At 41.5% G+C, this 24,796-nt stretch overlaps 1 protein-coding gene across 2 annotated transcripts in view; it reads right to left on the bottom strand.

Moving 5' to 3' along the window:
• LOC137880828 (transcription factor Maf-like) overlaps positions 1-24,796 on the bottom strand; it is a 47,986-nt gene that overhangs the window by 7,003 nt on the left and 16,187 nt on the right. The window contains exon 3 of one of the 2 annotated variants that reach the window (XM_068722363.1): positions 23,796-24,474. The exons of the other annotated variant lie outside the window; for it this stretch is intronic. The gene's annotated coding sequence lies outside the window, so the exon portion shown is untranslated. Of the gene's footprint in view, positions 1-23,795; positions 24,475-24,796 lie in introns of those variants that run through there. 2 annotated transcript variants of the gene reach the window in all.

The raw sequence follows: 24,796 nt of genomic DNA, 5'->3' as shown, positions 1-24,796 counted from the left end.
ATTCTAAATAAAAGTAAGCAGCAGGTTTGGCTACAGCGTTGCTGCAATGTTAAAAGTTCTAATGAGAACAAAGGATTCCACGGCCGCTGTCCGTGGAGCTGGTCAGGCTCTGGCCCCTTATTGTCACCATACTTCTATCTCTGGTGAACTCTCCATGAAAACATTTGGCATGAGAATTTGCTCATGCTTGTTCATCAATCATAGAGCATTTTCACCATGACACAGGCCTCTGTTAGAGACAACACGGTCCCCTTCTATAATGCTAAACAGACATATTTCCAAGTTAGTGAGTGTTTAGCTTGTTTAGTTTCCCTCTGCTTGTTGTTAGACCCCAGCGACTTACTTCACCTGTCTGCCCTGCTGTATTTTTATCGTTTCTATTTGCAGACTTCCTGTTTAGGCCACTCGACACACTAAAACACAGTTCCTGCCTCATCTGGCCTCTCATGTTGGGTCTCACTTTTGTATTGTATCACACTTAACCACTGTTGAAATTTCTAGACAGAATTACTTCTTAGGATGGTTATTTTAGTGCTACGTCTCACAACCTGCTTCTGTGAACATCCTAAAGAGAGCAATTCCACACCTGAGCCTTCTGTAATGTTTGCCCCCTCCCCTGTTAAAGGAGCCAGGCTCAATCTAGGAATAAAATAACCATTAGAATAATGTCAACTGTTTGTGACTATACATGAGGGTCTAGCTTATCAATGACAAGTCTATGAAAGTGGTGCTTTAGAAAACCGCCAGAGCGGTTGAGCAAGCCTTCGATTGGAGGAGCGGACTCAAGACACAAAGGAGGAGCTTCAGGAAACCAACAAACCAGCCGTCTGTGTGGCTGTGCACTGCAGTGGCCGATCCATGGGCGTGTGTCTGAGTGAAGAGGGAGGTTCCTGCCTGGCTTTCATACGAAGTCCTATCGATCACGCCTATCGGAATCATCTGATAGCTAATCGATAAGCTACACTTCCTCTCAGCGAGCACGGAGGAGAGAGAAGCACGGCTCTCACAAGAGTAGGACCTTGATCCTTTGACCCCACAGTCAAGGCCCGACACACTCACACACACACACACACACACACACAGACGTTTTCATTTTGTCGCTCTTCATTTCTCTGTTACTTTAACTCTCTCTTATAATAACAGTACAAGACAATATAATAACCGAAAGCCTGTGTAAACCAAATAACCAATATACATTAGAATGTTATTTTAATTAGTTGGATTTAGAGTTGATTTTTTTTTTCCCTTCACTGAGTTTATTTCAATTTGGGCTGTAATTGTTTACGACTGACCATTTCATTTTCCATTATTGTTTTTATTTCTTCTTGTGATTAATTTCAGCTCTCAAAGAATAATTATGAGAGGATTGATTTGATTATGCCTTTGTTCCACTCCTATTGGCTCCATTGACTGAGGGAATGCCATGTTGCCATTTCGAGCGGATATATTTAATGATCACAATCAATGTTAAAGCTCTCTCTAGACTCAACTAACTCAATAAATATCTGCCAGGAGGAAATTTACCATCTAACTACAGCAGGCAATAAAGCCTTGCTCTGTGTTCTCCTCCCTACCCCGTGCTCTCTTTCCACCTCTTTCTTTTGAGGATGATATTGTGATTGAAACTGTTGATCAATTTTCATAAGGTATTACTGCAGAGTCGATGAAATAATTTTTTTCTTTGCTTGCACACTGCTTTTTTGGACAGAGCCTGAGAGTTTTATATTTTTAAATGATTGCAGAACAAAAAAAAGTTTGCTGATTATTTCCCCAGACTCCCTTTGCACCTAATTAGTAAAGTTTTAATAAACTGACAAATCTGGTTGTCAAAATAAAGTATCTTTATTTTATGAGTCCTGTTTTGCAAAAAAATTTGAAAATATAATTTTAATTCAGTTTTAGGATGACAAAACCATTACAGCTTGTGTGTGTGTGTGTGTGTGTGTGTGTGTGTGTGTGTGTGTGTGTGTGTGTGTGTGTGTGTGTGTGTGTGTGTGTGTGTGTGTGTGTGAGAGATGCTTTATAGGGAGTGTGTGTGTGAGATACAGCGGGGCTGCCCCGTCTCGCTGTGCCGGATGCATTTCTCTCTGAGATGTAACGAACCAGTAGCACTAAAATAGAAAACAACGCACTGCTCAGAAGCGCACTGCAAATAAAATGTGGATGTTTTATATGACAGCGAGTCTAACATTTTAAGTAGTTTTCTCTTGATGATTTGCCAATGATGAAAGTTGTGTAATGTGAAGATGCTGGAGATGTTGGCACAAGCAACAAAAACAAAGCAGACGTTTCTCCACACTTTCCTCTTTCCTGTGCTCCTTTCAAAAAGGCAGCATTGATAACATTTGGATCCCGATAGCTGTGATTCAGTGAGCCTGTTCACTATCAAATGCACTTATTTCCCCCTGTAGATCTGCTTGTGCAATCTATAACTTTTCTGTTTTTATTGAAGTCTCGACATGGCACCTTTGAGGAAATCCTTCCAGCCCCAAATCCCCAGCGTGTCCTCACCGCTAGACAGCATGACCTTGTAAACCCTGAGTTATTTTATTTTACTCACCCATTGTGTGAGGACAGAGGGAGGGAGAGAGAGAGAGAGAGAGAGAGAGAGAGAGAGAGACGGGAGACGGGGAGAAAAAAGAGCTCCTGCCTGTCACAGCTTTCAAACACAAAGAAAAATGAGCACTTGTGCTGAAGTACAATTATTAGCCCCTGTCTACAGATTCATCACACTATAGAGAGGGAGGAGAGATAGGGAGGTGAGCGGAGCAAGAGGTGGAGTCGAGGAATGTTGAAAAAAAAAATAACTGTATAGGTATGGGCAGAGCAGTATGGAAGATGGAAAGACAATGAGGAGAAAAAACTGAGGAAGCAGAAAATGAGGCGGTTGTACTGTGGGGACAACTGAGCGGGAGCCAGGCGGGGTGTAGGGCGAAGCATGCAAAGCTACCGTAGAGTCAGAAGAAAAGAGGGGGAGGGATGTTTTAGGGGAATAAAAGAGTGAGGAAAAGAGAACGAGCAAGGCAGAGGTAAAGGAAGGGAAAATGAAATAAGAGGATTTGTCAGGCCAGTGGTTGGTGGCAGTAATAAAGCCTGCTAATCTGAGGGAGAACGCTTGGCTGCTCTTACACTGACTCTCTTGACGCCACACCTTACCACCAGGCCAAGCCAAGGTCACACACACACACACACACACAAAGTTCATGCATGTTTTCAGTCTGTCCCATCACTCTTTTGTGAATGAAATGTGAGCTTCTCCGAAATGTGTTGCATTCTGCATTCATTGTTGACCTCTCTCCTCTCCACACACCTCTTTTTATCTCTCTCACCTTTTCTCTCTGCGTCTCTTGTCTTCTTGTTAGCCCCCCCCCCCCCAGCCATGTTGATTTTGAAATCTCATTTTTCTCTGTTTATTAACTGACTCCGCCGTGTGAATCAATACCTATCAAAACCATTACATAAATACATCTGTCACAAGCAGATAGTAGAGTGGGGATGTAATGTGTCTGGTTAAGGCCACCATAGGGTGAAAGGAGATATGATGTGTGTGTGTGTGTGTGTGTGTGTGTGTGTGTGTGTGTGTGTGTGTGTGTGTGTGTATATGAGTTCTCAGAGGACAGCGAGTGTCATTTTGTGTGACCAGGTGTGTCGGGCAGAGAGAACGGTTGTTATTGAGCTGTGGTAAATGGCGCATAACCTGGTGCACCGCTTACTTAGCCCCCAGACCCCTGTTCTCTCTGTTGTGAGTGTGTAGTCATGGGCATGTCTGTATCATGGATGTCTGAAGCTGTATGTTAGGTGTGTTTACAGGGCTAGGAGCTACTCACTGTAATCATCCTCAGAACTAGGTCTAGGGTATTGTTTGAAAGTTTTCAATACTTGCACCAATGTGATGCCTGAATTTCAGGGCCAACATGATGAAAAAGAAAGATAATTTTCTAATAAACCCTTTTTAGAAATGGATGTCTCACACAAGCAGCCACATTGTACAGCCTAAAACTGGCAAAATTATTTAAATCAGGAATTATCTGATCAAAGAAGTATTACCAATCTGAACAGACTTTTAGTACCAGCTGTCAGTACTTGACAGTATTAAAAACTCAGTGTCCTGCAACCATTTTGGCCAGCACCTAAAAAGAATTGAGGTTCGTCAGCCCTACGTACAGCACATGCATATCTCCATGCAGCTCAAATACAAGTAGCACATTGATGTACACCGATATACTGTGATATACTGTGACAGAGAGCGCAAGGCAACCAAGGAGGGAGATAGAGAAGAACGTGGATGGAAAGAATGATTGATGGAGAGAAAGAGTTGGGAGCGTGTTTCATGTCTTCTTTTGTCTCTAAATGGGGCAAACTAAGATTGTATTTTCTCAACAAATAACAAACCTCAACATAATCGTTGTATTTCATTCTCTCAAACACAAATGGAGTATTTCTCATCTTTTCTTGCAGCAGTTTGTAGTTCTATTCTTTTCCCCTCATCACCCTTTAGTGTTGTCATTGGCATTTTCACACATCACCTCTCTGACAGCGGAGACGGTGATTGACGGTGTGATGTAGATTTACATGTCATGCTGAAATAGCACAATAACCTGCGCGCAGATAATCACCTCATTGAGAAACGCTCCGGCCTCTCTCCACTCACAATTACGATTGTGTATTTGATCATATAACCACCCTCCAACAATGCACTTAATGGGCTTATTGGCAGCAGACCAGAACTAGCTTGTAAATAAGCCTGATGGTGTTTGATTCTAATAAATTAGGCTCATATATGCAAACACAGTAAAATCATAACAATATCCAAATGTGTGTAGGCAGAGGTGGGGTGGTGACGGGGAGATTTATGCTGCTACCAATTGGCCAGCCTCATCACTCACTCAGCTATCTTCAACTATTTTATTTGTTTAATTTCCAAATGTGATTGCTACACCACTCCCGCTCAAGCTGATAAATGCAAAGGATTATGGGTAGAGGAGGCCATGATTAATACGCATAATTTTTCAACTGGACCAATCCAAAAAAAGAAAAAGAAAGGAATGTGCTAAGAGCTCTGAGGAGGAATAAAAGCCATTTCTGCTGGGACATGATGTAACCGAGTACTAAAAGAAAATAAATGCATTTTCTCTCTGTCCCTCTCCCTAATTGGGGATGTTTGGGAAAGCCTTTTAACCAAATAAAATCAAAACCAAAATACACAGTGCTGAAAATGCTTGATGACCTCATAGTTTAATTTCTGTCATTTATTAACCTGCATAATGTTTTACAGTTTTACTAACTCCCCTGTAGGTTCTGAGGGTTACACACACACACACACACACACACACACACACACACACACACACACACACACACACACACACACACACACACACACACACGCACGCACGTACACATTGCTTCTCTTAAATCCCTTTTAGAAATCTTAGAAATATTTACATTTAATTTAATTACCCGTAGGCTGAAACTGACAATAGAACAACAGCCTGGCTAACAAGAAGATATTGTATTTTTGTGAAGCATCATTGAGAAAGACTATAGAAATGTGTGTGTTCATGTGAAGAGCAACGGTGTGTGTGTGCGTGTGTGTGTATTATAAATGGAAGGGAGAAGAGTCACCTCTCAAAAACACACTCGCATACCTACGAGATTAATTACAAGTACCGTGAATCACTGTGCAATTAATTAACTCATCCTTAGTAATGAGTGTGTGTGAGAGAGAGAGTGTGTGTGTGAACTGTGCGTACTGTGTGTCACACAGACAGCCCCTCCATCTCTCCACCTCTCGCCCTGTCCCCTCTCTAATTGCTTCCCTCTCTATTAAAATGCAGTCTGCTGTGACATCACTCAACCCTCTGTTAAAGCAGGCCAGGGCACCTGGCAAACCACACACACACACACACACACACACACTGGTACATTCACACAGTTAATCTGTGAGCATGGTCCGTGTGGATTTTAGGAAAGCTTTGGGAAGCTGAGAGAAAACAGGAGATTTTGTCTCCTTAAAGGTAAATCGAGTCTCAGTCGGAAGAGCTGCAGAGTAAACCTGTGCTGTGAATCCCAGAAATAGCTTGTGTGTTACTGGAGGTGGTAACAGTGACTGAACTAGCTAAACCTGGATGAAATGATGTGTTACGTGTGTGCCGTTGGCCTGGATCATAATCATTGTTTTTTAGCTTTCAGGGGAATTGTATTGTGGCAGTAAGATTAGACATAGTTGGTTCAAATGTCAAGCATAAAAGTGGGAAACAGTTGTAAACACTGGACAATTGGATTATTTTATTTTGCAGTTATGAGATTTTCATTCATTTTGCATTATATTATTATCGTTTGTCCTATTTATTCTCTCCATTTACTGTCTTTTATGTGAAAATCATCATCTGAAAAACACTGAGCGGTCCATCACAAGGTGATGAAAGTTAGTCACCTACAAAAAATGCCTTCACAAATAAGTAAAACAATTTGATTTGAAATTTCTAATAAAGAAGTTAGACATTTCATATTTATTTATTATTTATTTTATTTATATATATATATATATATATATATATATATATATATATATATATATATATTTATATATATATATATATATATATATATGAAATGTCTTTTAGAAGCTGTTGTTTTTACTTATTTGTAAGGCACCTTTTTTTCAAAGTTAAAAAGTTAAAAGTAACCGCAAAACCATAAAAGTCCATAAAAGACCAAAGCACATTTGTATTAATGTTAAAATATTGAGTTTTCTTTCTCGCCCAACTCTAAAGCCTAAAGTGTTGTTAGACAGGTACATATTTTCTTCCCTATGTGTTCATTTCTGTTTACCTGTATGGATTGAATAGACCTACATACTACACTTACACATATTAGTACATGTACTGTGTAAAGTACAAAACTGCATCAGTTGAAGTATATGTATATATTTATTTATCTTTCGATTCTGATCATCCAAATACAAGATGAAAAAACACAACAATAAACCAGCAAGTAATGTCTAACACCCCTCCCCACTCTCTTTCCCTCATTCTCTCACTCTCAGAGCTAATCTGATTGGTGCATATATCATGCTGACATCAGCACGGGTGGAAGTTGGCCCACTCCTACACACACACACACACACACACACACACACACACACACACACACACACACACACACACACACACACACACACACACACACACACATGGACCGAGGCTCCTCGGTGAGTTGAGAGCAGTGGCGTGCTACACGGTGATCATGAGGACAGTGGATAACAGATCTCTCTTTTATCATTCCCTGACTTTCCCTGACATTTAAAAAGCCATTAACACCACTGAGATTCACCCTCGTGTACATTTCATATGGAAGTACCCCCCAAAACACACACACACACACACGTACATGCTTGCTTGCCACTCACTCTCAGGGTTTCTACACACTCGTGTGTGTGTGTGTGTGTGTGTGTGTGTGTGTGTGGGAATGATCTCAGCGATAACATAAAGCCCAAATGACACAGACAGAGCAATGAATTATACCTTAATAAGCTTTTCACACCTGCCCTCCTTTTCTGTAAGATTAAAGAAAAGAGATCCAGCCCACTGCCGGTGTATTTTAATAGCGGTAAGACACAGCGAGTAATACGTTTATTGATCCCTTGTTCAAATCAATGACAATTTGGGGCATTGATATCCTTGATCAGAATGCAGTCCTTCCCCTGCTATCCCAGTCGACATGGTGACAAATGGACAGTAAGTGGTTGTTGTGTTAGAGTGACTGCCTTTGTGAATGGTAATTATCTACCAATTCAGTCATATATATATATATATATACGACATGCGTATACTGTAAACACTAACAGCATAATAGTATTTGCTGCTGAGCATTGTATTAATTTATGGCCCATTATTGTAAAGCCCATCGTTACAATGCGACTGAGCATTTATTGTAATCAGAGGACTGAGGATGGAAGCAGTGCTAATGTATGCAGTGTACTCACAAGCAGTCTGCCTGACAAAACTGAACGGTAGCTAATGCAGCGAATGACATACGGCCTCACTCTTTGTTGTTATTAGCAACGGACGGAGGCCTAAGTGCGAAACAGCTATCGACTAATTATACTCTGTTGTGTCTGCGTGGAAAACAAGAAGCTAACATGCTCCGCAGTGATACAATGGTCACCCCACCACTTAATCTGCAGGATATTAACATGAAACTGAATCCAAGCGCATGGCTCGGCTGGGCCTGCAGTATGAGTCATGACCAGCAGTGATAGACAGCAGATACAAATATTGAGCTCAGTCATTTAAATGCATGCTATTATAATTCCGCAGATGGTGGAGGCACTTTTGGTGATTATAGATCGGACCCTTTTAAACTCCTCTGAAAACGTCTCTAAATCCTGCGGCCCCGGGGGTGTACGGAGACGTTTAGAAGACAGAAGACATGTTTGCATTTAAAAAATCTTGAGAGGGGAAAAGAGAGGAGAGACAAAGTCAGAGAGGGCTTTAGGGAAGGGTTGACTCTTGATTTAAGACAGTAGGGGTCACGGGTGTGAAATAAATGGCAAATTCAAAGATAAAGGGGTGAAAAATTACATGAGGGAAGTCTTTTGCATATTCAGACAGATCTAATGTCAAGAAGAAAGGCAAAAATAATAGACTTCGGAGAGAAAGAAAGGTTCTATGCACTGTTCTATAAAAACATGCTCCTCGAGCAGTATTTGTATTTTTTATTCTGTGTGTGTGTATTTGCTCCTGAGAAGGTATTGCAGAATTAATGTTTTATTTTTTTTTTAGTTTAAGGCAGCTAAGACTCAGGGCATGTGTTCGAAACAACCTGCTGGATTCTGGGGAAATGCTTTACTGAGTGAAAGAGAAGAGGAGGAGGTTGGAGGTGATGGAGGAAAAGATCTAAACAAAGAAAGCCCCATTCTCTCTATCATCTCCTATAAAGGTCTGCTGAGCTGAAGATATGGCACTGACAGAGTTTGACTCGCTCTTAGCTGCACTTTTAATGCTGCGGGCAAAACAGCCTGCGACTCTAGATAGTAGGTGTACTTTCTCATGTCTGTTTTCATCATGTGTGAGAAAGTTTGGCATTAATTCAAATCTCCGTTATTAGAGTTTCCACTCACGCTGATATGTGGCTGGGTTTATCTTCGCTCATGAACATAATGAGCTCAAGGACTGAAGATGCTCCCCAAGAGCGATGCGGTGTTTATCATTCCTTCTCGACTTGAGTTTTTATTTTGCCTATCATCCTCCTCTGTGCATCATGTTGTATTCAGTGCAGTGTTATACAGTGTTGTCTAGTCTCTGTTGTGCTGTGTTGCAGAGGAGTGTAATGCACTGGGTCTCACCCCTTGTCCATCACTCTGCCTGCTGTAAGTCAGGCAGGCAGCCAGACAACCTCCCACCAGAGAGAAATAGATGAATGGTGGGATTTGGAAGAGATGCACAACAAGAAGGGGAGGGCGCTGCCATGACTCAGACGCTACGTCAGAAGTGGATTTGAAAATTGTTTAGAGAAGGAAAGGTGACAGAAGGTGAAAGAGAGGAGGGGAAGGCTGAACAAATAAAGAGAGAAAGAGGAGGGAAGTGTTACAGAGATACACTCATGAATGGCTATGAGAGAGAGAGAGAGAGAGAGAGAGAGAGAGAGAGAGAGAGAGAGAGAGAGAGAGAGAGGAGAGAGAGGATGAGTTATAGACCCAGAGTGGGAGAGAGAGCTTTCACACACGGAGACAGCCTGGTGATTTAGGGCTAAAGAACACTGAGACAAGCTCTGCTGCGAAAGGTGATAGACCTAAAGAGTAGTAACAGATCCACTGCAACACTACAGCGTTGACTGTGTCAGCACTGGAGCATCTGTGCCTCCTCTCTTATCTTATACGCAAGCATTCGTGCACCACATGTTATGATGACTAAAGCATCACGAAAGTACTTCGTCGTTCAAAAGAGACACTCTCAAATGAGAGCAGTAAGCACCTGCTTATCTTGTGTATCAGGATGAAATGATCATGTTCACATACAGTCCTGAGAGAAAAGAAATCCAAAATGGAAGGAAAAAAAATAATTTCCACTAAAAACAGACAGAACAACATGAGAAGCACCTGGGGAGCAGTGTCTTGCTCAGGGACACGTAGTAGCCAAGGATTGAACTGCCGTCCTTGAGGTTGCCGGACAACCCTCTCTACCCATTGAGCCATGGCCACCCCAAGGTTAAGGTTAGCGAATGATTTTGGTCATGATTAAAAGAGAAGTTGCTCAGTTAAAGGGGTGAAACAGCAATTTTGTATTGCACTTCAAAGTTGCGGGGACTTGCAAGAGACAGATAAAAAAGAAATTGAAGCAGCATAGTTTGATATATCCTGAATCTTAGTCCCGAGCATAAATCACCTTTAACAACCCTGGATCAAACAATTCTTACACTGACGTTTAATAATGTCTTCATTAGAGCCTTTCTGCCTGGTTCACACTAACGTTTTTCAAACTACAAGCCCCCAGACTCAACTAGAAAGCTCCTCCACAGCCACAGAACATTATAAAGCTGTTTCTACAGCCTGAGTAATCATGACAACTAAACACCCTTTCAAGGGAAAGTTCATGTTTATGGTAAAAAGTAACCAGGAAACAGAATGTGAACAGCGGTCTTCAATCTTACAGGCAGCCAAACACAACCCTTCTAAAGAAGTTTTGTGGCCAACGACTAATGTTAATGTTTTCAGTTCCAAAATTACAGAGAATTTGCCACAGCACACTCAGAAACCTCATTCAGTCAGCCTCCACACCATTACTGTTGAGTAATCCAGTCATGTTTATATCAGTATGTGTGTGTGTGTGTGTGTGTGTGTGAGTGTGTGTTGGTACTCTTTCATAGCTGCAGGTATTTGTATGGCAGCACGGTCGTGTCCGTATTTGGGCGGTGTGAGGTGGTCACTAATCCATCTGACCTTCTGGCTCATTTGCATGCGCCGCCCCCCCCTGACTGAGAGATGCCATGACCTTTATTAGCTAATTAAGAAACATAACAGAAATAAACCTGACAGAGTGTGAATGGACATGCAGACACACACACACACACACACACACACACACACACACACACACAGGCGCATGCACACACTCTCAGCGTGGCTGCCGTCAGAATGAGGATGGTGAGAAAAGGGAGCAGACAAGGGTCAAACTGGAGAAAAGACATGAGTGGAGAGAGAAATTTGGCATTCATCAAATAGAAACAACCACAGCTACCTTTCCACATACGACGGTGTGCAGACCCCCTGTAATTTCCGATGTAACAGCGAGCCCTCTGGAGGACGTGTTACCTCACACACACACTCTGCCAGCAGACATTCAAGCATTATAGTATTATAGAAGTAGTTTCTCTTAATCACAGATGAAGCTCCTTTAAATCCCTGTGTGCTGGAATAAAAGAAGTAAATCTCTCTGTCTCTGCTGTCTGCTGCCACTTAAGTGTAGTCGGCCTCTTGTCCTCTCCTCCCTCTCCCACTAAAGATTCATAATAAGGTGCTAGACCACCACCCCACCAGGCTAAAGAAGGAGTTGAGTGTGTGTGTGTCCCCTCATACCACAGAAAGACAGCAGCAAGACAAACAAAAGTGTACAGTCACACAAAGCATACAAACGTCCGCAAAACGTCCGCACGCAATTGCATTGACACAAATAGTTTAGCACACATACACATGTGCACACAGTTGAATATACACACACAGACGCACAAATTGGGGGTGTTATCTCCCACATCTACCCAGTGTTCATTGTGAGTTAATCTGAGTGGTAATCTGCAGAGTGGGCAGATTATCATCTGACAAGCACCATTTTGAGGTGTGTAGGATTACGCAATCAACTTCCCTCCTACAGTAAATCACAGGGCTGAAATTACAATGGAAACACACACACACACACACACACACACACACACACACACACACACACACACACACACACACACACACACACACACACGTACACTTAATACTGACGCTACTAGTTAGGGCACGATATTTGTTTTAGGTGCAGCTTCTAAGTGCAATTGCATCATTTGTATAATGTGACACTTACTTTCACAAAATGTCCCATAACACAGACTGAAACCTATATTGTGAGACTTTTACAGATACATACACATTTTTTATTTTAAATAGAGGAAAATAGAGAAACTAAATATTTCAAAACACACATTATTGCTTTCAAAAACCCACAGTGTGTTTCCATGACACTTTCAGAGAAAATGAGCGAGACAAAGGAAGGAAGGTGAGAGACTTCGAGAGGTTGAATGAGAGAAACTGAGAAACATGAATGGATGGATGGAAAGAAAGAGTCAGATTGAAGGCTGCGACCTCTCAGTGCTACACTGTGTCAGTCTGTCTCTGTCACCATGACAGACTGCAACAGTGGGGAACCCTGATCAGCTCGGTCCACACTGCTGCACACAGGGGCTTCACACGCTGACAGACAGAGCCAAGGGCTGTCCTGTCCACAGCATATCACAGTCTGCAGCGAGGTCCTACTGTCTGACTGCCTATCTGACTCTAACTACCCACCCTCCTGTTTTCATCACCTATATGAACACAGAAAATATATACAGGATAAGTGTTGATATGACGGCCTGCATCAGTTATGAAAAGTCTGAAAATGAAAGCTTGTAGTAGTTTTGAGAAATCGGAAGCTGAGCTGTTTAAATTTGATTTATTTTTCTTTCTCTCCTGACTGCCAAGCGGGACACCCGAGAATTCTGGTGTGTCTGTCACTGACTGATTCCTCATTTTTGAAACATGAATGTACCAGAGGTGCGCAGTGAAATCAATGCAGGAGAGCGCAACAAATTGTGCTGTTACACTTTGTTGTCCAATATCATAGTGAGAGGAAGGGCTCATACACCTCTACTCCAGCAGGATTTTAAAGCCTGCCAATGATATTGTCACACACTGAGTTACCACTTTATTAGGAACACCTTTCCAATCTAAACCAACCCAATACAACAGCTCTGCAGCGAATTCTTTGTAAAGCCTATAACGTGAAAAAAAAGAGAAAGATCTGTGAATGCTAGATCCTAGCAAGGCTATTAAGATTCAGGTTAGCAAGATTTATTCAGAAAGTAAAACATTTTCTGGCTTCCAAAGGGGGCATGATGGAAAAGTTTAGGAACCATTGGTTTAAATGCACTAAATGTCATTGATCCTAGAGTGGAAACTGAGTCATTGCAGGGGCACATGTACAGAAAATGTCTAGTTTTAATAAATGTGTTTCTATGCGTTGCGTCTGTGTATGATACTGTATGTCTGCCTCTATGTGCTCCTCATGTCTCACCACCTGTGTCACCGTTTCTTTCTCTGTGTCGGCCTCCTTTGCCTTTCCGTTTGTATTTGCCACTCTGCCTCTGTGGTGTGATGGCTGAGGCTGTGATTTTTATCCTCCCAACATTCCAGTAAATGCTCAAACAAAACGCAACGCACTTCGAGGAGCCTCAGGCCAGGGCAATCAATCAGGGAGAAAACAATGCAGAGATCAGGCTGTTTCTGCTCCATAAAACAGCCTTTAGAACAGCAGCAGCCATTCAGTGTCTGGAATGTTGAATTAATAATATCTTGCTTTCTCTTCCTGTATTTTTCTGCCATACTCCCTCTAAATCACTATATCAAAAACTGTCACAAATCCTATGGTGAGAGCTGTAAACAGCACTTGTGACGGTGCGTCTTCTTTACTATATAATTTACCCAGCGGGTTGTCGTGACAACCTCTTGAGTGTTCCGGAAGAAACTCTGGTCATGGATAGAAGGCAAAGAATCTGTAACAACTCTAAACCAAAACCAGACCTTGAATCCTGAACCTCTGCTATACAATGAAAGTGAGCAGAGTGTTTTCTGTACTTACAGGCTATAGGATCAGGGATAATGTTGTATAAATATTTGATGGTTTCCTAGCAGGGTCTTATATGGCTGAGAGAGTGCAGCATTAAGCTTGATGATCAAGGAGAACTTCAAGGCATGCACACACGCAATCACAAAGACACATGCACACACAAGCACACAGAAACAGCTATGCATGCAATGCAATCAGGTATTGCCAACACACAATGCACACGCACATTTCCACATAGAAACACACACATATGCGGCTCTGCCTGTCTGTCTGTCTCTCCACTGCATTGTGTTTCACTGTCTGTGTGTGCTTGGTTTACAGATGTTGATCATGTCTCGCTGAGCTTGCAGTGAAAAGACAGATTCTTTACATCTTTGAGATCACTGCTCGTCTCACACAGCAACTTGTTATGCTTTGAAAGAAACTGTAGAAGTGTTTTGAATATCTGCAGAGTCTGCTAACATTAGAAGGCGACTGTAAAATCTGATTAATGTACTACTCCCTGGAAGACAAAAACATGTTTTTGTTTTAGCTCTGCTAAAATTTCTTATAGAAATATTGTTAACAACTGTCTCAAATATCACAATGTACAGTATTTCCTCTAGTTAGGAGAGAGATTAACGCTGCCAGAGAGACTGAGTTAAATTGCTGAGCTGTTATGGCTGCCCCCTCTACACCTCTAAAAGAAAGTGTCCAAATTTCTCTCCATCTAGCAAGTGTGAAATGTCAGCCGTTGTATAATCTTACAGCGATCAACCCTACCGAGAGCAGCGAGACAAAGAGTGTTTTTCTCCTTTAGAGACATATGCAGATGGCAGCTGATGTATGATATTAACCTTTGCTATCCTAACTCCTGTCTATACTACCCCCACTTTCATACACGCACGCACGCACACACACACACACACACACACACGCACGCACGCACACACACACACACACACACGCATCCACGCACACACACACGCATGCATGCACGCACGCACACACACACACACACACACACACACACACACACACACACACACGCACACACATGTATGGCATACTAATCATATTGATCCACCTTTAAAAAGACAGCCTTGTCGTTTTCTTCCTCCTGGTCAAAATCTGCGTGGTTAGGAAATAATGCAAAATCATCTCATATTTTATTTTTCGCAAGTCAAGATATATTATAAGCATAAAATAACTTTTCCTGAGCATCTCAAACTAAGTAAACTTGCCATATGTGCAGTATATTTTACACAAATTAATTTGATAAATGTGCCAGTCCTCGAGTATTTTCCTTGGTTTGGATTGCTTGTCAGTGGCAACGTTTTTTTAGACAAATGGCCTCTTCGGCTTTAGTGTCGCTCCTCGCTTTGTCTACTTAATCGTCAGTTTTAGCAAGGAGGGAAAAAAAGAGCAGAGGGAGGATGAGAGAGGAGGCAAAGTATAAAAACAAATTGGCGCAGAGGGATGAGAGTGAGATATCAAAAGACTGGATGGTGAGGGATGAATGAAATAGAGTATCAGACGTGCTGCGGTCTCTGAGGTCAGGGTCTATATCACTCTCTGCTTCTGAAACAACAACCACCACAACAAGCACCAGGGAGCCAACCAATCTGGGCTACTGCATTGTTCACTATCTGCTGAAGAAAACAGCTCGGTCTCCCTCTTCCTCTCTCTCTCTCTTACACACACAATCACTCCTCACTGTTCATATCTGGAGAGAGAGAATAGAGCGTGTTCCTTATTGTCCCCTTAGTGGTGATGTGGGGGTGTGTGTTAGGGCTTGATTGTTACTGGTTTACATAAGGGTATTAAACTCTCGCATAGCCCTATCTATCTGAGCCAGGCAGATATATTTGTGTTGTGGCTCCTTTATGCATTTGTTATTTCCAAAGAGGATTGGGATGCACCAGTGGAAGAGAGGATAGATAGCCTGCTGATATTACCCTCTTCCTCTCTCCCTCACTTCCTCCCTTTTCCTCTAAAAAACAAACTCTTGTGCATTTGTGAGTATGTTCAAGTGTGTGTGTGTGTGTGTGTGCGCGCGTGTTTGTGTGTGTGCGTGTTTGTGTGGTGCCGCCAGAAACAAAAGAGGGTAATTAATTAAAGAGAAGTGCACTTTGGCGCCATTGTCCTGTTCAACAACTCTAACAGCATTCAGCAAAACAGCATTCAGTGATATTATTCGTAATAATAGCCGTTGTTTCAATCTGAAATGGTCTGAAATTAGGGATGTATTAGCTAAAGATTGTGTAGATGCATTTAGCTAAACCGACATAATATGCAGAATAAAGTTTGCCATCTGTTTATGTGTCAAAAAATAACATACTATGCAGTACATGAATGCAAGGGGTGACATTTGCACAAATAATGTAATGCAAATTGCATCTTTTCTTTACCATTTCTAAATGTTGATCGGCTACAAGATATTGTGTGCATGATAATGATTCAGTAATTATTACCTAGTAATCAATGTGAATGGGGGTGTGTAGAGGTCTGAAAGAGAAGAAACTTCTTCGTAACTTTAAAGTTGTCTTTCCATGTTGTTTGCTCTAGGCTGGCTTGCTAGTGTTAACCACTGGTAATTGTAAACTCAGAAATTAGCTGTGTTTTATTCAGAGGGTATGTGAACCCTGTGGCTGTGAGGATGGGACTTCATGAGTACTGCATGCAGTCACCAGAGCTAAACCAGCCGTTGATGGTCAGTAAATACCCTCAGAGCGTATGCTTGTTAAACCACAATGTCTTGTTTTCTGTCTACACGTGTTAAATACACGATGCGACTTGTGGGTGTGGAAGCTTTGCTGTTGCTTATAACCACATTTGACTTAGCTGAGTATAAGGAAACTAATGTACTACTACTTTCACCACTGATTTACACAAATATATCCCAAATTAGAAGCCTAAAATAAATGTTTAACTTGGATCCTACATACACATCCCTGAGTAGGCAGCTGTTATTCTGAGAATTCCCCAATCTGCATGTGTCTGAGCACCTCTGAGGATCAGGCAGGAGAGGTTAAATCAAAGTGGAGTCAATAACTTCATCCCTCCCTCCTGGTCTGCTCGGCTGTGCTGCTGGGAACGCCTGCTGCTCGCTCTCTGACTCTGACTCTGACTCTGAAATATAGGACAGGATGGGGTTCAACACTTTCACCAACACTAAAGGAGGGAAGAGTCGTGCTGCTAATACAGAGGGTGATCTAAGACTCTGGCACACAAATATAGAGACAAACATTAATCCACACACACACACACACACACACACACACACACACACACACACACACACACACACACACACACACGCACCGAGAGAAAGGCTTCCTCACTGTGTCTGAGAATGATAATGAGCTAAATTCTCTTTTCTCCCAACCTGAGAGCCTCAGTCCAGTCATGGCCACAGCCCTGGCTAAATCAATATCATCATCCATAATCTTTATTGTGGGATGAAACACAGCATAAATCAGCACAAAGCCTTTCACACATCCCTCTCTTAGCAGCCTCCAATTGAATGCAGCATTCTCTTGGGCCGACAACGCTGTCTTTTCAGTACAGAAAGGTTGTCTTACAGTGTCTCCAGTCTCTGCAGCTCCTGCTCATGCATCATATCAGATATTTGTTGGGTGGTTTTGATGGTGCTCTGTCTGCAGCATGTGTGAAAGGTGAGCCAAGAGAGCGGTGCAGGTGTCTATATGTGAGGAATGAATTGTCCTCTCTCTACCTGCAGGCGATTGGTGGAGTGGGATGATGTTTAAGTTGTTAAATCTTCCTTTGAAAAGTGTGAGTTTAAGCAAGACTGAAATGTGTGTGTGTGTGTGTGTGTGTGTGTGTGTGTGTGTGTGTGTGTGTGTGTGTCTTTCTTCCAGCTCTGCTCTCTTTGAGTGTGAGTGTGAGTAATGAGGTTTGGAGAAGAAAGCTTAGCCAAATCCTCTCATCAGTCTTCACTCCTTCAATACCCAATCAGCAGGCTAATTCAATACCCAATCCCAGGTCTAATAGCATCTAGCCGAGAGGAGAACCAATGAGAACTCGGCTAATGGACCTTGGGGAATAACTAGCTGGACAAAAAGTTAGTGCAAAAAGAAGACAGAATTTATTTTTCTGTAAAGAAAATGTACTGTCTAACGATTTCAGTTTGCTGTCCAATCGCCTGCCACTATAACTGTGAAGCAGAGGAAAAAACTCTCATTAAACCGTTTTAGACATTTTGGTCTACTCGAGCATATTAAAAGAATGAGTGTGATGTGACATTCAAATCAGCAGCTAAAATTTTAAAAAGAGATATTTTGGTCAATTCCCTCAGTATCTGAGTTTAGTACTTGTTGTATTATAGAATTACAGCCTTGTTTCAGCATTATACTGCGCACAGCTCTATGACATTTAACATGCAAACAGATTCACATCTCCCTCATTCATTTTTCCCTCCGGAGCTGTGGATGGTGGGTGCATAAGTGCATGGGGCTGCAGGAGTGTCCCAGCAATTGTAGTGCCACAAATCCCCCTTCCTGACATGCACTGAATAAACTGTCACAGGCGTTATATAGTGTCTCCATAAAGCCTACCATCAAACAGTTACTACCTCCATCGCTTCAGTCCACTGCACCAACAACACAAACAAATCACACAGCGGTGCGTCCCGGTGTTTTCAGGTGAGTGTGTGTTTGTGTGTGTGTGATATGCCGTAAAGTGGGGTGCATACATGACTGTGTTTTCTGTTATGATCATACACCATATAACCTACTATATCTTGCTCGGTTGCAATCCATATTGACCTCCCTTTCTCAATCTCCCTTGCTGTAGTTTTTTTTTTTCGTGGTGCATATACAGTTTCTTCTGCACAGTTCTATGCTTGGTCATTAAAAGGGTACATTAGCATTCACCACATTTAATGCAAGCGCTAGTGTCCACCATGAAGACAGAACATATTTAAATGGAAAATCTAATTTAGGAGCAGAGGAAATCGATCTTTTTGCAACAATTTGAGTTTTGACTCAAAAGTTGACTCAAAAGTTGACTCGTTGTCAGAGGATTATTAGAGCAGGATTCTGGGATTTGTAGGAAATTACATGCAAAGCAAATGTGTAATTTATGAAAGCAAATTCTAAATATAATAACCATAACAACGTTGAAGGTGTTGAACATCACACACTAATGATATACTGTACAGAAGTGTGAGTATGTGATGAGGAAATTTCCCTTTAATCTTCTTCATGGCTACATCATCTTTTATTGGTGGACAAAGTGAATCTCAGCCTCGGCCCCGTTGAAATGACAATTGATTTGCAGGTTATTTCCTGCTTCCTGTGAGCTAATTGAAATAAAGTGGGACGGTAAACTCAGGCTCTGCTGCATCTATCAATACTGCAGCTGTACAGTAGAGAGAGCCTTGTGCCTACTGCTGAGCCTTAACCAGTCCCACAGAATATTTGTTTCATGCCTATAGTTTGTGTGTTCGTGCTACCTGCTGTATAAACCCCATTTTAATGACTGTACATAAGCAAAACAAGGCACAATGTATGGCAGCAGTGTGTGTTTTTGTGCTTGTGTTCTGTAATAGTCACACCATGCAAGTGGAGTTTAGCAATAAAGTGAAATGTGTTTTTCCCTAAATGTAATATCAGAAACATTATAGTATTTGGATTATATTAGATTTATATTGGGGATTACAAGTGGGTGCACCCCTCAGAGGATAATTATGGGTATTTGAGTTCATATCTTTATAGACAGAAATAAGATTCCTTTGCATCCATGACTTTCTTGTCTCAAATGTAACCTCACAGTCTCCAACACACACACACACACACACACACACACACACACACACACACACACACACACACACACACACACACACACACACACACACACACGCACGCACACACAGATTAGTGCATAACGCCTTTTCCCATCAATTTAATTATGGTAAACATACTATAGATAAATATACAGTATCTAACAGGGCACATCTGTCCAGGTGTATGTGCAGAAGGAGAGAGGGAAGGAAACAAGTCGTTGCTCATGTATGGAAGGCAACAGAAGAATAAGTGTTGACGTGTGTGCATGCGTGTATGTGCAAGCTCGGGAGCTGCGTTTTATTTACTTATAATGTCCCAGCTGTCGTCAGCAGCTGGATTTTTACACAGATTAAACTGGTGAGTGTATGGAATCACATGTAGAGTACAGTGTGCTCACTTTGAGATAATATACTGGAGGAAATTATCCTGAACAAAAGCTTTACCTACAACTTGTCAAAGACTTGACATTTCACGTGATCCAGGCCACAGAGAGACTGGACTTTTTTTTTTAAATTGCATTCTTTTGCAGATGCTTTTGTCCATGCTTTTGTTGTTTATTGGTTTTAATAGACCATATTGTAGGACAAAGCATGGATGTCTGTAAACAAATTGAAATAGAGTTTTGAGAAAACTGTAATTCAGGAAAAAAATATTTAAATGGCTTTAAATAACAGTTTGTCTTTTAGCTGCTTTTCTCTCAAACCACAGTAATGATTTCAGCCAGTGTCTTCCAATGATCTAATCAAACTCTCGTTAGACTGCAAGATACACTGAATCATCATTAAATCTATGCGCATATTACCTGTGCTGCTACAATTAGCTATGAATTTCATTTGAATCTCATTTAAATTCCTCATATGAATCTCAATTAAACAAAGAGATTTAAACAAACAGGCATAACATTGGAAATGTGGATGTGTACACACACACACACACACACACACACACACACACACACACACACACACACACACACTGCACCTGCTGTTATCATTGCTGTTGTTTTAAATGTGTTCAGTTTAATTAATTTGTTTTGATACTCAAGACAAATCCTTTACAAATCCTCATGTGGTAATTAACAATTATCGTACATTTAATAAGCACACTGAGATAATGAAACAATTAGAGAGAAACAAGCTGTTTAAAGATTGAAGCAGTGCTTTGAACTAGTGTATATGCTGTAATTGTCTTTCAGTGGCTTCCAACTTCAATGAGCTAGCAGATCATAATAAATGTCCTCACAGCTTACAAATCAAACACCCTTCAAAGCAGAACCAATAAATTATTACTTGTAGAAAATATAAGCTTTCAATGGCGCTGTAATACCAAAACACAAACACACACTCATCCACACACACGTTCCCTTTCTCTCTGGTGTTATCACAGAGGCCAATTAGCAGGGCCCGGCTTTCTGCTAAGGCATGCGTCAGGGGACCTATAGGGAGCCTGCGAGGCTGTGAGAGGCCTCAGGGTAGCAGGAGAATTATCACTCTTTTCATCTCTCTGTCTCTTAAGCATCCTTGCATACACATATCCACTCTCTGCTCGGAGCGAGTGCGTTCCCTTTCTTTCTCTCCTTCCCTCTCTGGTGTTCTGGCTGCGCAGGCCTCCAGAGCAGCAAACAAAGGACTATCCTTAACAGTGCAGTATGCAAATACTTCAAGCTAATTTACTCAGGTAAGGTGGCCAAATTGGACATGGTTCAATAAACATATGCATAAGCTCCGCGTACAGATGAGTCAGTCGATGGAGTTTACTCGTAACCTTTGATCCCTCTGAACTGTACAAGCAGGACAGCGTTGTGTGTGTTTGCACTTTTAGGTAACAGAAAGGCCAAGTCATCACAATACATGCTGATCAAAATCTGCATCTATGTTGCACTCTGTGAGTATTAGTGATGGAGTGTTCAGGGACACCTAGCAGATTGTTAGAGCATGCTGGGCTGAGTGCGTGTGTGTGTGTGTGTGTGTGTGTGTGTGTGTTCTTGCCAAGAGTTTTATCCCCATCACACCCCTTCCCACCCCCTCATCCTTCTTTCTTTCCTCTCATCCCTATGTGGCCCCCTGCTGAGTGCCTGGTAGGTGGCTCGCACTTTCACATACACACACTGGCAGAACAGAATGAGTGGACACCTGTCCTCTGTCAAGCCTCCGTCTACCTGTCTGTCTGCTACCCTGTGGGCTGATGTCTTTCTTTCAGACAGGTGGCTGAAGACTTTGAGTCAGTGCAACAAGCTGAAATGTTATTGAACAAGACTGAATCTTCCATCTGAGGGGAATAATTATGAAACAGGCAGGGAAAATAAAAAGGTTTTGGTTATGGGTTAGGAAAGTCATTATGACTGTAATAATAGTTAAAATATAATATACACACCTGTTAGTGTAATGTGTGTCTGGTAAGATTTGTCCATCGTTTTTTAAAATTTTTTATCCCTGTGTGTGTATTCGTGGTTGTGACGTCGACGGGGAGACAGCAGAGTGGAGGCAGTAGATAAGATAAGTGCTCTTTATTTCTGACAGAGTCATTTAGCTGTGGATGAAGAGAAGAGAGGAGGAGAGGACAGGGAGGAGAGAGTTATAGTTATGGAGCTGTCGGAGGTTTGGGAGTGTTGAATGAAATGAGGTCCAGGGGAGCAGAGGGAAACAAAGGTGGAGAGGGAAAGAGAGTGAGGCGTCTACGTGACCTTGCAGTCACAGAATCAGACGAATGAGGGAGGAGAACCTGTTTCCTCTAAATCATGTGCAGCGCTGTTTTTTTTCCCCTCTCCCTGTAACTCAGTTAACATGTCAGCCTACAGGCCACTTGCTATATCTCCCTTCTCCTCAGCTCACATCTCTGAATCACTGTCTTCCTCACTCTTATTCCCCACAATGACTGAGGATGTACATGTGTTTTAGCACTAAATTGTACACACACACACACACACACACACACACACACACACACACACACACACACACACACACACACACACACACACATATATAGTTATAAAAGGTGTTTCTTTGTCATATATTTGCTTGTATTGAGGCATCAAACTGTCACAGACCTCCTGTCTCTTTTGCCATTTTCTTCTCTCCCCTTCTGTTCCTTGTATGAAGACAAACTATTTATTTTCATTTATCAAAGCCTTTTACCCCTGAGAGAGAGAAAATTTGCAGTGTTTGCAATACTCAGTGTGTGTGTGTGTGTGTGTGTGTGTGTGTCTGTGTGGTGCGTCAGGGGGATGTAGAGCAATGCCGGGGGTTATTATGAAGAGACTGAGATGCGACAGGAGATTCCTCTGATTGGGAATAAAATACCATCTTATCTATTTAAATAAACCCCACTGCGACTTCATCAACACTCAAACACACAGACACATACACACTATAAATAAGAAGGCATATATAGAACAACACAAGAAAGTAAAGACATTCACCGAATCACACACACACACACACAAAAACTGCCGAAGCCTGCAAATCTATGCATGTAAACAAACACAAGAGCAAATTCACAAAGGGATTTGTAGTAATTAAATTGCAATGATCGCCCTATTTTAGCTTTCACTTTGAAGATGAAAAAATAGTGAGGAAAAACAGTCCTAATAGAACATGAAAAGAACATCTAATTATTCAAAGGAGAGTAGTTACTGTAGGAATAAAAAATATGATAAACAAATAAAAAGGTTTCATGCAGTCAGCAGAATAATGCAGAGGAATCATTCAAATCAAAATCATGTTAAACTTTGATTTTGATTTGCCAGTGGATTACCGGTGAGCTGCACTGTGATTAACCAATCAGCTGTGATCATCCTGGCCTCCAAGGCTAACCTGCCGACCTTTGACTTTTGGCCGACCTGAAGAGCAGAACCTGTACTTAATCTGTGACCTTGTGGCATCTTTAATAACCAGCTTGCTTTCCCATGCAGGGACGCACAACATACGTCAATAAGACAAGAGACATGCAAAAAATGCAGCCGAGCAGTGTGTGTGTATGTGTGTGTGTGTGTGTGACAGTAAATAGTGAGAAGAGAAACAGTGATGTATGTGGGTCCTGCAGTCTGAGTCTGCAGATGTTTACCCCAGGTGGTCTGACGCTAATAACGTTCCACTTTTTAAAGGCCCTTTAATTCACTCAAGATGAAGCTACATAAAATATACAGTATGGAACAGTGTGATGCAGATATCAGCGCCACAAAAACAAACTCAGCATAAGAAATTTATGATTTTTAAATGTGCTTTTTGTCAAATGAAATCTTGATGTATTCTATTTAAAACGGCTTTGGATTTACCATTTTTGATTTGACAAATATATGAATATAGAAATATGTAGCAAAAGCACAGATTTTTGCAGTTTGCTGACGTAAAGGTGTAATAGAGATTGCTGTCACAGACTTTGTGTTCTCAATAGTCTATTTATTGCACCTACGGTGTGACTTTTGTGATGCTTTATTTGATCTATTTAATGTATCTCACGTATAAGTAATAGATGAAGAACTTGACGGAGCCTGTGGCAAAATTCAGAATTCGCACAATTACCCCAGTGCAACATTAAACATGGATTATCGACAGTGCACACAAGCATCTTCGTGTGTGACGAATTCTTCTGATTTATTACTCTGAGCAAAAAAAATGTCGTTTTGCATGTAGTGTTACAGCCTGGTGCCTCAGGCTTCTTGTAGAAATACATTTCTTGTGATGGGTTCACTACCACTTTAAAAGTTGTACAGGCAGCACGTCAGGCAAAAAGCACCGCTTTTCCATGTTTGCTCCTCCTGCCCAGGTGTCTCCTCCCTCTCTCTGCCTTTCTGTCCCCATGTGTGTATCAACCTTGAACCAAATAAGAAAGAGGGAGATGAGGACAGTGCAGCACCTTTCATATACGTCACTTGCATGTAGTGAAAATAGAGATCTGGAGGATAGTGGTAACTTCTTCTGGGAGTAAATCAAAAGAAATTCACTGCACAAATCCTCAGGTTCTCCCATTCCCATCTGTTACATTTATTAGAAATGTGTCTTTGACCTTACTGACCATAATATAACAAGATAAAAGACAAAAATAAGTACAACAAATTTATTTGCATAATGTATGACAAGAATTCAAAACTAAACCCCCTTAAATATTCTTCACAGGGAAAAAAACATTGTACAA

This window comes from Cebidichthys violaceus, unplaced genomic scaffold (assembly GCF_023349555.1).
Source record: "Cebidichthys violaceus isolate CVI_PGR_0920_01 unplaced genomic scaffold, fCebVio1.0.p SCAF_3, whole genome shotgun sequence".
NCBI lineage: Eukaryota > Metazoa > Chordata > Actinopteri > Perciformes > Stichaeidae > Cebidichthys > Cebidichthys violaceus.
This window is presented reverse-complemented; position numbering and strand designations above follow the sequence as displayed.